A 12,381-nucleotide genomic window follows, 5' to 3' on the forward strand; every position below is an offset into this window, starting at 1 on the left:
GTGGGGCAAACTTTGATCTACGACCTTCTAGTTCCATTTCTTACGTGGGGTCTAGACAGGGTCTCAGTCTCACTTAACTCCAGGCAGCCTGTCCATTTGACAGTGCTAGCTTTGGGTCCCGATGTACTTCATTTCCTAACCTTGAATCTTAATGACATTCCCTGTTCCAGTCCTAAAATATTCTTCACTTGAACTCATCTCTATTACTACCACATCCTTCCTGAGACAAACTGCTTTTTTTTTTAATAACCTTTTGAAATGATTGTTTTATACTTCAAAAACCAGTGTTCAAGGATGCCGACAGGTGGCATTGTTATACCTTACCTGTTGCTGCTATTCAAGCAGTCTATAAATTTTACAGTATATTCTTGAAACATAAATAAAATTCTAATGCTAACAATCAAAAAGCAATCATAAATATGATTACAAAACTATAAGCAAAACTCTTTGCACAGAGAAAGGAGTAATTAACTTTGCCAGGGAGAACTTGAAGGCACAGAAGAAGTGATGCCTGGATCCAAAATTATCTCTTTGTCATTCCTTCCCTTGCTCCACAACTCTATCTGCCCTCTCCAGCACTGTTATTGGTACCCTATTCCCTTAGGTCTCAGAGATGGATGTTCAGAACCACACAGCTCTTTCCACCTTTTTACATTAGCAAATCCTTCCGATTCTGACTCCACTAAAGGCACCCCTGTGGTTCTTTTCACTTTTATTACCACCATCCTACTCATTCTTCAGAGTTCAAGTCTAATGGTACCTTTTTTCCTCCCCTCTTTATTTTTTTCCTTTCCAAATAAAGTTTAAATCTTTTCCTCCATGACTATAAAAAGTTGTTGTTGTTGTTAAGTGCTGTCAAATTGATTCCAACTGATAGTGACCCCATGTGACAGAGTAGAACTGCCTCATAAAATTTTCTTGGCTATAATCTTCATAGAAGCAGATCACCGGGTCTTTCTCCCATGGAGCCACTGGGTGGGTTTGAACCGTCAACCTTTTGGTTAGCAACCAAGTGCTTAACCATTGCAATACATGGCAAAAGGAAAGAGACCAAATTCTAATCATTGTTTGCTAGGTTTTGGGGTAGAGGGAAATAAATGATTACAAAGGGGAATGAGGAGATTTTTCAGTGTGATGGATATATTCCATATCTTGATTCTGTGGAAGTTTCACAACTGCATATTGGTGTCAAAACTCATCAAACTGGATACTTAAAAAGAATGAATTTTTAATACTTCTGTTGACCAAAGTTTACTAGTGTTTACTAGGGACAGATGGGAGGGAGGGGACAAGGAAGACTAATGGCTTAGGGAACACTGAGCTTCTGTTAAGGGTGATGGAAAAATTTGGAAACAGATAATGGTGAAAGCTGAACAATATGAGAAACATATTAATGTTACTGAATTGTACATGTGAAGAATGTTGAAATAGCAAATATTTTGTTACATATATATTTGTTGCTGTTAGGCACCATTTAGTTGATTTCAATTTATAGGAACACATACATTTACAAAAAAAAAAAAAATACCTCTGTAAAGAACTGCCCAGGGTCTGAGATTTTTATCCTGCTTACAAGCTAACAAGTTAGCCTGCCACAGTTTCACGGAAGCTAGAAGACACAAGGCTCAGGTCAGAGACAAAGGACTTTATTACTCACAGGCCACAGCACAGCAGGAGCATGAGTTTCAAGTTTGTATTGGTTCCCCTTGGCCGTCTCACAGAGGCAATGTAGAAGCAGGCTCAGGTATATAATATGCATACAGTAGGTTTACAACACAGCTGAGGAACCCTTAGCTTAGGGGGAACCCCAAAGCTTAAAAGGGTGCCCTTAGACAATATTCAAAAGTAGAAACCATAAATTATCTATATTTGAAGATAATTTGTTACTATGTGTCTCCTATGTTTTCTTCATAAATTTTTTTTTCCTATCTCTTGTAGATACATTATAACAAAATTGAGATAAAACTGAATTTAGTTTTGTGTCCCCTGTTTAAGGAGCCGTGGTGGTGCAGTGTTTAAGGGCTTGGCTGCTAACTGAAAGATTGGTGGTTCGAACCCACGAACTGCTCTGTGGGAGAAAGTCTGTGCCCATAAAGATTACAGCCTAGGAAACCCTATGGGGCAGTTCTATTCTGTTCTATAGGGTCGCTATAAGTCGTAATTGACTCAATGACAATGGTTTTATCCCATGTTTTAAACTTAATATTGTGAGCCAAGTAGCAAATTTTGCCTGAGGCCTCTCCAGTGTCCTTAAATAAAAGTAATATTCTTAACCCTCTAAATTCCATAGGATATTAAATAAGTTGTGTTATGGAAAATATTAGAGGGGCTTAAGTACTTCTACTAGATTCTGAACTTCTAAAAAACTAATAACATTTCAAATACATCTTTATTTAGCTCATAGTACCTAGCACTATAGGGTCGCTATGAGTTGGAATCCACTCAACGGCAACGTTTTTTTTTTTTTTTTTAATTTAGCACCAGGCTTATATATAATAGGTCTAGACATGCTTAATGAATAGATGAATAAGGAAACGTCTGCTAATTGAACAATATTTCTTTTTTTAATTTTTTAATATTATTTTTAACAGTTTCATTGAGGTACAATTGACATACAACAAACTGCACATATTTAAGTGTACAATTTGATAAGTTTTGACACCCGAGAAACCGTCATGACAATCCAGATAATGAGCATATCCTCACTCCCAGGTGTCTCCTTATGTCTCTATGTGTTCCATCCCTCCCACCCTTCCTCCTCCTGAATAATCTTTCTTGGCGCCATGTTTCTGGACAAAGAAACAGAATGGATAAAGATCACACTTCTCTGTCTGGCATTCAAACCCTCCGTGACCTGGCCCCAGCCTACCTTTCCAGTCTTATTTCTTGTAACTAAGGAGTCTCGGTGGCACAGTGGTTAAGTGCTTGGCTGCTAACTGAAAGGTCGGAGGTTCAAACCCACCAGCTACTTTGTTGAGAAAGATGTGGCAGTCTGCGTCTGCAAGGTTATAGCCTTGGAAACCCTATGGAGAGTTCTCCTCTGTCCTAGAGGGTCACTATGAGTCCGAATTGACTAGACAGTAACGTTTTTTTTTTTTTCCTGTAACTACTGTAATTGGAACTCACGGCTCCACCCAAAGTAATGTGCTCACTGTTCCGAGTGAGTCTCCTATAGTTCCTCATTCAAGTCGTTGCTGAAGTTTGCTGAAATGCTTTCCAATCTCTTTCCCCTTCCCAAATCTTACCTAACCGGCAAAGCCTAGCACAGCTGCTTCTTTCAGTATTTCTGCATACGGCAAACTCATGATCTCTATTATTCTTACGGTGTTTCTCCTGATACTATCCTGAAATCTCAACTTTGTTCCCAACTAGATTATAAACACCCAGAGACCAGCAGGAGTCCCTGGGTGGTGCAAATTATTAACACACTTGGCTGCTAACCGAAAGGTTTGAAGGTACCCACCCAGAGGTGCCTCAGAAGAAAGGCCTGGGGATCTACTTCTGAAAAATTAGCCTTGAAAACCCTGTGGAGGACAGTTCTCCTCTGACACACATGGGGTCACCAGGAGTTGGAATCAACTTGACAGCAACTGTTTTTTTGGAGAACAAGAACCAACCTGTAGTTTTTACTTACTCTGTACAACCATTTTGAAATCCTTTTCCTACCTAGTGCAAAAATAAATGCCCACTTAAATATAAAATTTCAGGAATCGGGACCAGTGAGGTGTGCTGATTACGACATCACCAAACAACATCGCCACGTTGTCTGAGCTGCAGTAATAGCTGAAAACCACTCACCTGAGTCATCTTGCGATCCCAGGAGAATCACTTCTCCTCCTTGTGAACCACGGTGGTTTCCACCCCAGACTGACAGAGGTTTCTTCTGACCGTCTCTGTATGGAAAGTAAATGAGAAATCGTGGCAGCGAAATTGAACGGTGTGGTCCTTCACGCCATGAAGGGAATACAGGCCCTATTAGAAAAACAAATACTTCATAATATTTTTCCATAATAAAAATATTGAACTAGCCATAGGCCAGGCTGACCTCTTGAGCTATGCAGAGTACTAGGGACGGGAAAACACTGTCGATATGTGAAGTGTGAATTATAAGAAGTATAAGAGCAGTTTACAAATCAACTCCTAAGCTGTCTGTAAAATATACCATACTATCTCCAAAAAAATTAGATTTAATGATATCACCTTGTTCTTGGAAAAATTACAAGCATGGAGAATCAACTCTGAATCCAGTGGCTTAATGAAATGGATACCACTTAAGAAAATACTACTAAATGTTATTAAATCATTTCAGTCCAATTTGACTGCTCAATATTTATTCACATTATCAGCTACTTCCAGGTCACCTTGACAAGTACTCCCAGTTATTCTTCATTGTTTGCACTTATTAATTTTTTTTTCACTATAGAATGGGTCTGTCATCAAAAGGCTGTTGTTGCTTGCTGTTGACTCAATTCAGACTCTTAGTGACCCTACAGGACAGAGCAGAACTGCCCCATAACATTTCCAAGGAGCGGCTGGTGGATTCGACCTGCCGACCTTTTGGTTAGCAGCCTGAGCTCTTAACCACTTCACCACCAGGACTCCAAAAAGGCTCCTAGTTACTAAAAAATGCATGCCATATGCCAAAAAGCTACAGAATGGGGTCCTGTGGACACCTGCAGTGGTAGCAAGAGCACATCCAACAAAACCTTCAGGCCTGAGTCCTTCTCTGCAAATGATTTCAGGTTCCTGGTGGCACAGTGGTTAAGAACTCACGCTGCTAACCAGAAGGTCGGTAGTTCAAACCAAGGCACCTGCTCCTTGGAACCCTATGGGGCAGTTCTACTTTGTCCTACAGGGTCGCTATGAGTTGGAATTGACTCTACGGCAACAGCTTTTTGTTTTTTTGAGACGACTGGACCTTAATTAGATCACATTCTTAGCCATTGTCCCTAGTCCCCATGTCCTTTATGTGGACACCACACAGCCACAAATTGTACTTCTCATCACACACGAATGAGTCCCGGTGACACAACAGTAAAGCTCTCGGCTGCTAACTGAAAGGCTGGTGATTCGAACCCACCCAGCGGCTCTGCAGGAGAAAGACCTGGCAATCTGTTCCTGCGAGGATCACAGCCTAGAATATCCTACGGGTTTTCACCTCTCCATCATACGTGGGTATGCGATCTTTGCCAGCAAGAGCCATGGATGGTTACTTTTTAGAAAGAGGGTTTAAGAAAAAAGAGTGTAAGAGCTGCTAGTCAAAGGGTCACATCTTTCCTGGCGCAATTTTAGAGCCTGCCTGAATTGTAAAGGAGATGAGGGTTTGTTTCCAGCACCCGTGTGATCCCCAAACTACAGGCTGTGCACTGGATGTGCTCTTCCAGGCCCTGACCTAGTCTCTCCCACCACCAGCAGACTTGGCTGCCTAGACAACTTCCCTTCAGGTATTAGTGGCTAAATGTAGAAGCTCTTTCAGAAAAACTTTTTCACACTAACAAATGTTCGTGTCAGTGCCTTAGTCAGTGTTATGGATTGAACTGTGTCTCCCCAAAAATGTATGCTGCAGTCTTAACCCCCCCACCTGTGACTGTGTGTGGAAACAGGTCTCTGAAGACGTCATCAGTCAACGAGAGGTCATACTGGAGCAAACGGTCCTAATCCAGTATGAGCGCTGTCCTATGAAAGAGGAGAAGAGACACAGAGATCGACAGAGGAAGAGACAGGAAAGACTCCCTGACTATGGAGCTCATTCCTGTAGTATCTGAAGGACAACAAAGTCAGGTGGGTACGAAGCTCAGGAGAGCAAGCTGGATTAGAGATAATTTGAAAATCATCATTACCTTTGCACTCGGCAGTTAAGGCCATGGGACTAAACGCCATGACGTTTCTAATAGAAATCCAAAGAGATACTGCAGAGTAAGAAAAGGAATGAAGTTAGAACACCAAGGATGACCAATCTTTAACCCCTATAAATGTTAGTGTTGGAGGAGAGGCTACCCAGGTGCTATTAGTGCTCTACTATAATTGAATTTCCACCCCCCACGTCAGTTTGTCCGACCGTGGTGGCTTTCATGTTGCTATGGTGCTAGAAAAAGCAAAGATGTCGCCTTGAAGACTAACGTGCCCCTGACCCAAGCCATGGTGTTTTCAGTCACCTCCTATGCATGTGAAAGCTGGACGATGAACATCGAAGACTGAAGAAGAATTGATGCCTTTGAATTGTGGCGTTGGTGAAGAATATTGAATGTACCATGGACTGCAAAAGAATGAACAAATCTGTGTTGGAAGAAGTACAACGAGAATGCTCCTGAGAAGCAAGGATGGCGAGACTACGTCTCAGATACTTTGGACATGTTATCACAAGGGATCAGTCCCTGGAGAAGGACATCATGCTTGCTAAAGTAGAGGGTCAGCGAAAAAGAGGAAGACTCTCAATGAGATGGATTGACACAGTGACTGCAACAATGGGCTTAAGCATAACAACAATTGTGGGGATGGCGCGGGGCCGGGCAGTGTTTCATTCTGTTGTATATGGGGCGCTATGAGTCGGAACCGATTTGATGACCCCCAACAACGACAACAACATGATGCTGGAAGCTATGTCCCTGGTATTTCAAATATCTGCAGGGTCGCCCATGGTGGAAAGGTTTCAGTGGAGTTCCAGACTAAGCCAGACTAGGAAGAAAGCATGGGAATCTACTCTCAAAGACTAGCCAATGAAAACCTTATGGAGCACAACAGAATACTGTCTGATATAGAGCTGGAAGTGAGCCCCCTACGTTGGATGGCACTCAAAATACACAGTAGCCACAACAATGGACCTGAGCATATCAACGATCATGAAGGTGGCAAAGGACCAGCAACATTTTATTCTGCTGTACGTAAAGTCATCATGAGTTGGAGCCGACTCAATGGCAACCAACAGCAATGTCATAATTAAATTTAATACAAGAAATATTGACTGAGCAGCTACTAAGAACAAGTACTAAACAGCTGCTTCGGAAGCCATGGGAAGAACAAAAGGTGGGTGGTCTCCACTAGCAAGATGCTATCGGCCAGTATAAGAGTAAGACAGAGTGACAGCTGAATAACAATATTAGGGAGCGAGCTATGATTTATTGATAAAAATGAAAAGCATAGATAGCAAACAACATTAGCTTTTACAATTTGGGTGACACTTTGACTCTAAGTATAAAACCAAAAACCCATTGCTGTTGAGTCAATTCTGACTCACAGAGACCCTATAGGACAGAGTAGAACTGCCCCAAAGGGTTTCCAAGGCTGTAATCTTTACAGAAGCTGAGTGCCACATCTTTCTCCCTCTAAATAATGAAGGATGTGAACAGGGTTCTAATCCCTACTCTTCTCGGAGGGATTACAATAGAAACCATAGGAAAAGGAACAACAGACATTTCTAATTGAAATCCTACACGCAAAACAATCTCAGAGCTTCAAGACAGCACACTCTGCAGCAGTGGGCGAGTATGACCCTCTGCAGAATCTCCACGAGGACTATAAAGTTATTTCTGAGTGATATTTGCTCAAAGAGCGTGGACAAAATGAAGGGAGTATATTTTAGGGGGAAGTCCCTGGGGGGTGCAAAGAGTTACCCAGCTCAGCTGCTAACAGAAACATTGGTGGTTAGAAATCACCCAGAGGCACCTCAGAAGAAAGGCCTGGTAATCTACTTCTGAAAAAAGTAGCCATTGAAAACCCTAGGGAGCATGGTTCTACTCTGACACACATGAGATCATCATGAGACAGCAATTTTTTTTTTTTTGTCTTTTATATTTTAGGGGGAAGAAATCAAATATTCCCAAAGAAGATTTTGTTTTATTGAAAATGTTCAAGGATTACACGTCTAAATTGACTTCATTTAGGAATAGGACAGACCCTGAACGAGATGGATTGCCACAGTGGCTGCAACATTGGGCTCACACAGGAACAACTGTGAGGATGGCGCAGGACCGGGCAGTGTTTCGTTCTGTTGTACATGGGGTCGCTGTGAGTCAGAATCAACTCAACAGTATCTCGCAACAACAACAACAGGAAGAGGATATTATCTCCAAAATCTAAATAAAAGAAACTGAATGTGATAACGTCCAGGTGGGGTGTGTATGGGGAGTGATTTACAGGAGGATAACACAAAAAGTAGGACAAAGAATGGAAGCACAATATTGATTATGAGATCTGTTATTAAAGATTGGGCCTGTACAGGCAGTGACTAAGCCATATTCATCATAAGTATATTACAATTCATTTTGATTTTGTAGATTAGAGAATGCCAGAAAAGAACAAGAAAATCAAGTATGAGATTTTTTTTTTTTAAATGATAATATAACACCCAGCTTTCTCCAGGCTTCCGCTGCTGGTGTCCATGTGACAAAACCAGCTCTAGTCTGTGTTAAGATAAAAGTAACAGGATGCCCGGAACATCGCGTGGAAGAAGATTGCTCTGATATTAGAAAGGCAATACCCGAGGAGAAGCAGAACAATACCGCGCTCTTCCCTCTCGGAAAAGAAGGTTTAGGCAGGATGGGGGACGAGGAACCCCACGGTCATTGCACTGGCAAAAGATTGTTCTAAAAAAGCTTTGATGTGAAGATCATGATCATCAACTATAAAACAGTCACGTGATGATTCTCTGAAAATGGAGTTGAGAGGATGAATTGTGTATTAGTGCATTTCATAAAATATATTTATAATGTGATTGACTCAAAATGGGTACCCATGGGATTATTACTAAAAAATATATATATATATAAAATCTGATTATACATCAAAGGTTCAGGAAGGTGCATGAAAGTGGAGTAATATCTGGACTGTCTAGTAACTTATCTTGGAGATTGACCGCTGTCTCAGTCCTCTTAATGCATCTCCCCATCTCCTTCCCCACTGCCTCAGCCTGAGGCTTTAGACCCTCACCTGGTCCATGAGTTTCCAGTCTTGTGGATTTCACAGACCAGCACAATCTCAAAGGGATAGTTAGAGGACCTGGGAACCAGATGACTTTTTATTTGAAGGATAGGACATATTAAAAAATTTTTTTAAAAGTCTGTTATTTACTATCACCATAACTGCATACACTAATTGGTGATTTGCGGCTTTCAGAAGTTGGAAGGCCATAATTTCTAATGAAAGGAGAATCCTTTAAAATGGAATGAAATTTAGCTTTATGAAAAACTTTCTAAGCTGTCTTTAATTTTCTCACTTCACTATAGATTGGTGAAAACATGGTCACAAACCAACACTGGCATAAAGCACTGAGTTTGGGGACTAGATTAATGGTGTCCAATATAGCAATGACCTCCAAGCCCACCAGGCTGCCCACCTTCTCAGTTCTGTGCCCTGAGATTCATCCTCTTCGTTACCATCCTCCAGCTCCTCTCTTGTGTTGTCCCACCTCTCACTCCATGGCCTGTGCCCTGCCAGAGCTACTCATGGTAGCCGGTCATAAACCGTGTGTCACAATGAGATAGAGACTTTGCACCAGAATGTAAATCAATGCACTGCTTCTTTTATCAGGAAACTCTTGCTGCAATCAAAGATAAAAGTGAAAAAGCATCCCCTTAATGATTTAGTTGGTTTATATTCTGGGGCAAGCTCCTTATCTAATGCCACTGCAACGCCTTGGGAGATGCCATTCTCTGAATGTGTTAGACATTTGACGTCTTCAGGCTTTTGCTCATCTGTTCCCTCTTCCTGGTGTTTCCTTTCTCAGATGGACCATCTGACAAGCATAATTATCTTTGAAGGCTCAGCTTGTGTCATATTCTCTACGAAGCTGTTCCTATCCCCCAGTAGACTCTGCCACCTTGTGCTTCCTTGTGGCTCCACTGTATCATACAGATAGGGTCTCCACCTTGTGTTCCCTTGTGGCTCCACCATACCTTACAGAAACACTTCAGTACTACAGTGTAGTGGCCATTGTTTGGCTTATTTTGGTTGCCTAACATCCAACTTTATTTCCTACTAGGGCTAGCCTCATAGTATGCAGTACTGGTGGGATGCAGGGCATTGCCTCTCACTACCCACACTGAAGCAGGAAGATCTACCCATTTCTCATCCCCTAGTGGGATGGCCTGGTCATATGCACTAGACTCAGTCAATAAGAAACTCCCATCCTGGACTCTGAATCCAAAGCAAGTCATTCAAAGGCAATGGGACTGTGAAGGTGTCCAGCAGTGACTGAAACCCATGCCAATGGCAGCAGTCTGTAGCCCTGACCAGCTGATTTCTGCTACAAGGCGGCCCTCGTCCTTTCTGCTCTTGTCCTTCTCAGGCTGTCTTGGTTGATGTCCATTTGCCAACTGAGTTTCTCCTGATTCTGTGGAGCCCCCAATGTATTACAGAAAATTTTCTTTTCTGGTTAAGATAGCCAGAATTAATTTCTATTGCTTGCCATTAAAAATGGTGAGCAATAAAAAAAAAAAAAAAAGAGTATCAATGGTTGTTGCAATCTGTCTTATTCAGAGAAATATGAGATTTCTGACACGGATTATCATGCCTATCTGGGAAAGTAGTCAAAGCATCATTAATGTTTCAGGATGGAAATCTGGCAGCCCATGGATACAGTGGCCAGAGGCAAATTAAGTTAACCACCTATTGTCATAGGAATTATGTGCCCAAATAGGGCAAGACTTTGGAGGACAACATGGCTCCTGCCAGAGAAGAGCATGAGGGCATGAGGAATACAAGAAGACAGAGCAGGCATTTGAATAGCTAAAGGAAGAGGAAGACAAGCTCAAATCACTGCATTCTGAACTCAAGATACAAGCTTGATTCTCTTATTTCTTAAAGCTGTAGGGCTAAGGTAGCTGAAAAATAAACTCAAAGGGAATTGCCTGGGGGGGGGGGGGGAAATGGGCCCTAAGAATAGGAATGAGGATTTATGGATGCAGCACCTCCTGCCTTGCCTGACAAGCACAATCTTTATTCCTGTAGACTCTGCAATTCCCCCCAGAAGGAGTTGTCTTGTAAGAGGCAGAAAGCCGTATGTCACCACATTCCTTCCACTTCTCAAGGTTTCCAGATCTGTAACCAGTCACTCTCCTGTATGCCCCAGGGAGACAATTAATAAAGTCAAACCCAGAAGGCTTACATGTCAGAAGAATTTTAGTCTGTTCAATTTAGAAAGGCAGAGATCTAGGGTAAATGTCAATATATAGAGATAGGCCAATAAGACAGAAGTAATTTTACACTGTGCCAAGGTTATCAACATGGGTCTACTCACCAGACACTCTGGATTCAAGGTGCCACGTGAGCAGCTGGAGGTGGTTCTAGGAGCTTACTCATTTGGTAGTCTAACATCTGGATTCAGTGGTGGTCTAACCAACGAGTCGAGATGCCATACATTTCTTGGTCAAAGAAGAGACACGGTATGGCACGATACCACATAGGGACCACTGGATTGGCTGGATGCTTAGCGACAGAATCACAGTTTGGAGAAGAGTTACATCGATGGACTCCTCAGAATTGCTCACGGTATGAAAATATTTTTAACTCAAGAAAATAAGATGGTCAAGAGGCCCTTCTTCTCCAGTGCTTGCTCCTTTGGTGTCATGAACAATGTGACCATTTGGGCAAGAGTGGAAGTATGTGGTCAGTAACGTAGTCCTCCTCTCAACAGGCTGATCTTGCTACCGCAGCTGCTGAGTGTTCAATGTACCAGCAGAAGTAATGAACCCTGAGCCCATAATATTCAAAGGAATCAGCCATTTGCTTGATAGGGGTGTTATGGATTGAATTGTGTCCCTCAAAAATGTGTGTCAACTTGGCTAGGTCATGATTGCCAGTATTGTGTGATTGTCCATCATTTTGTCATCTGATGTGATTTCCTATGTTGTAAATCCTACCTCTATGATGTTAATGAGGCAGGGTTAGAGGCAGTTATGTTAATGAGGCAGGATTCAATCTACAGGATTAGGTTGTATCTTGAATCAATCTCTTTTGAGATATAAAAGAGAGAAGGGATCAGAGAGGAGAGGGACCTCCTACCACCAAGAAAGAAGACCTGGAGCAAAGCTTGTCCTTTGGACCCAGGGTCCCTACACTGAGAAGCTCCTAGACCAGAGGAAGATTGATGACAAGGACCTTTCCCCAGAGCCGACAGAGAGAGAAAGTCTTCCCCTGGAGGTGGTGCCCTGAATTCAGACTTCTAGCCTCCTAAACTGTGAGAGAATAAATTCCTGTTTGTTAAAGCCATCCACTTGTGGTATATGTGTTATAGCAGTACTAGATAACTAAGACAAGCAGGTTCATTGTAGGGGGATACTTTGCATCACAGAGAGGGCAGCAACTGGAGGAGGATTTAATAGAGGAGACATTCAATCTGGATTTGGATTTTCTTTCTTTGTCTACTGTGCAACACCATCTATTGAC

Source organism: Trichechus manatus, unplaced genomic scaffold (assembly GCF_000243295.1).
Source record: "Trichechus manatus latirostris isolate Lorelei unplaced genomic scaffold, TriManLat1.0 scaffold00099, whole genome shotgun sequence".
NCBI lineage: Eukaryota > Metazoa > Chordata > Mammalia > Sirenia > Trichechidae > Trichechus > Trichechus manatus.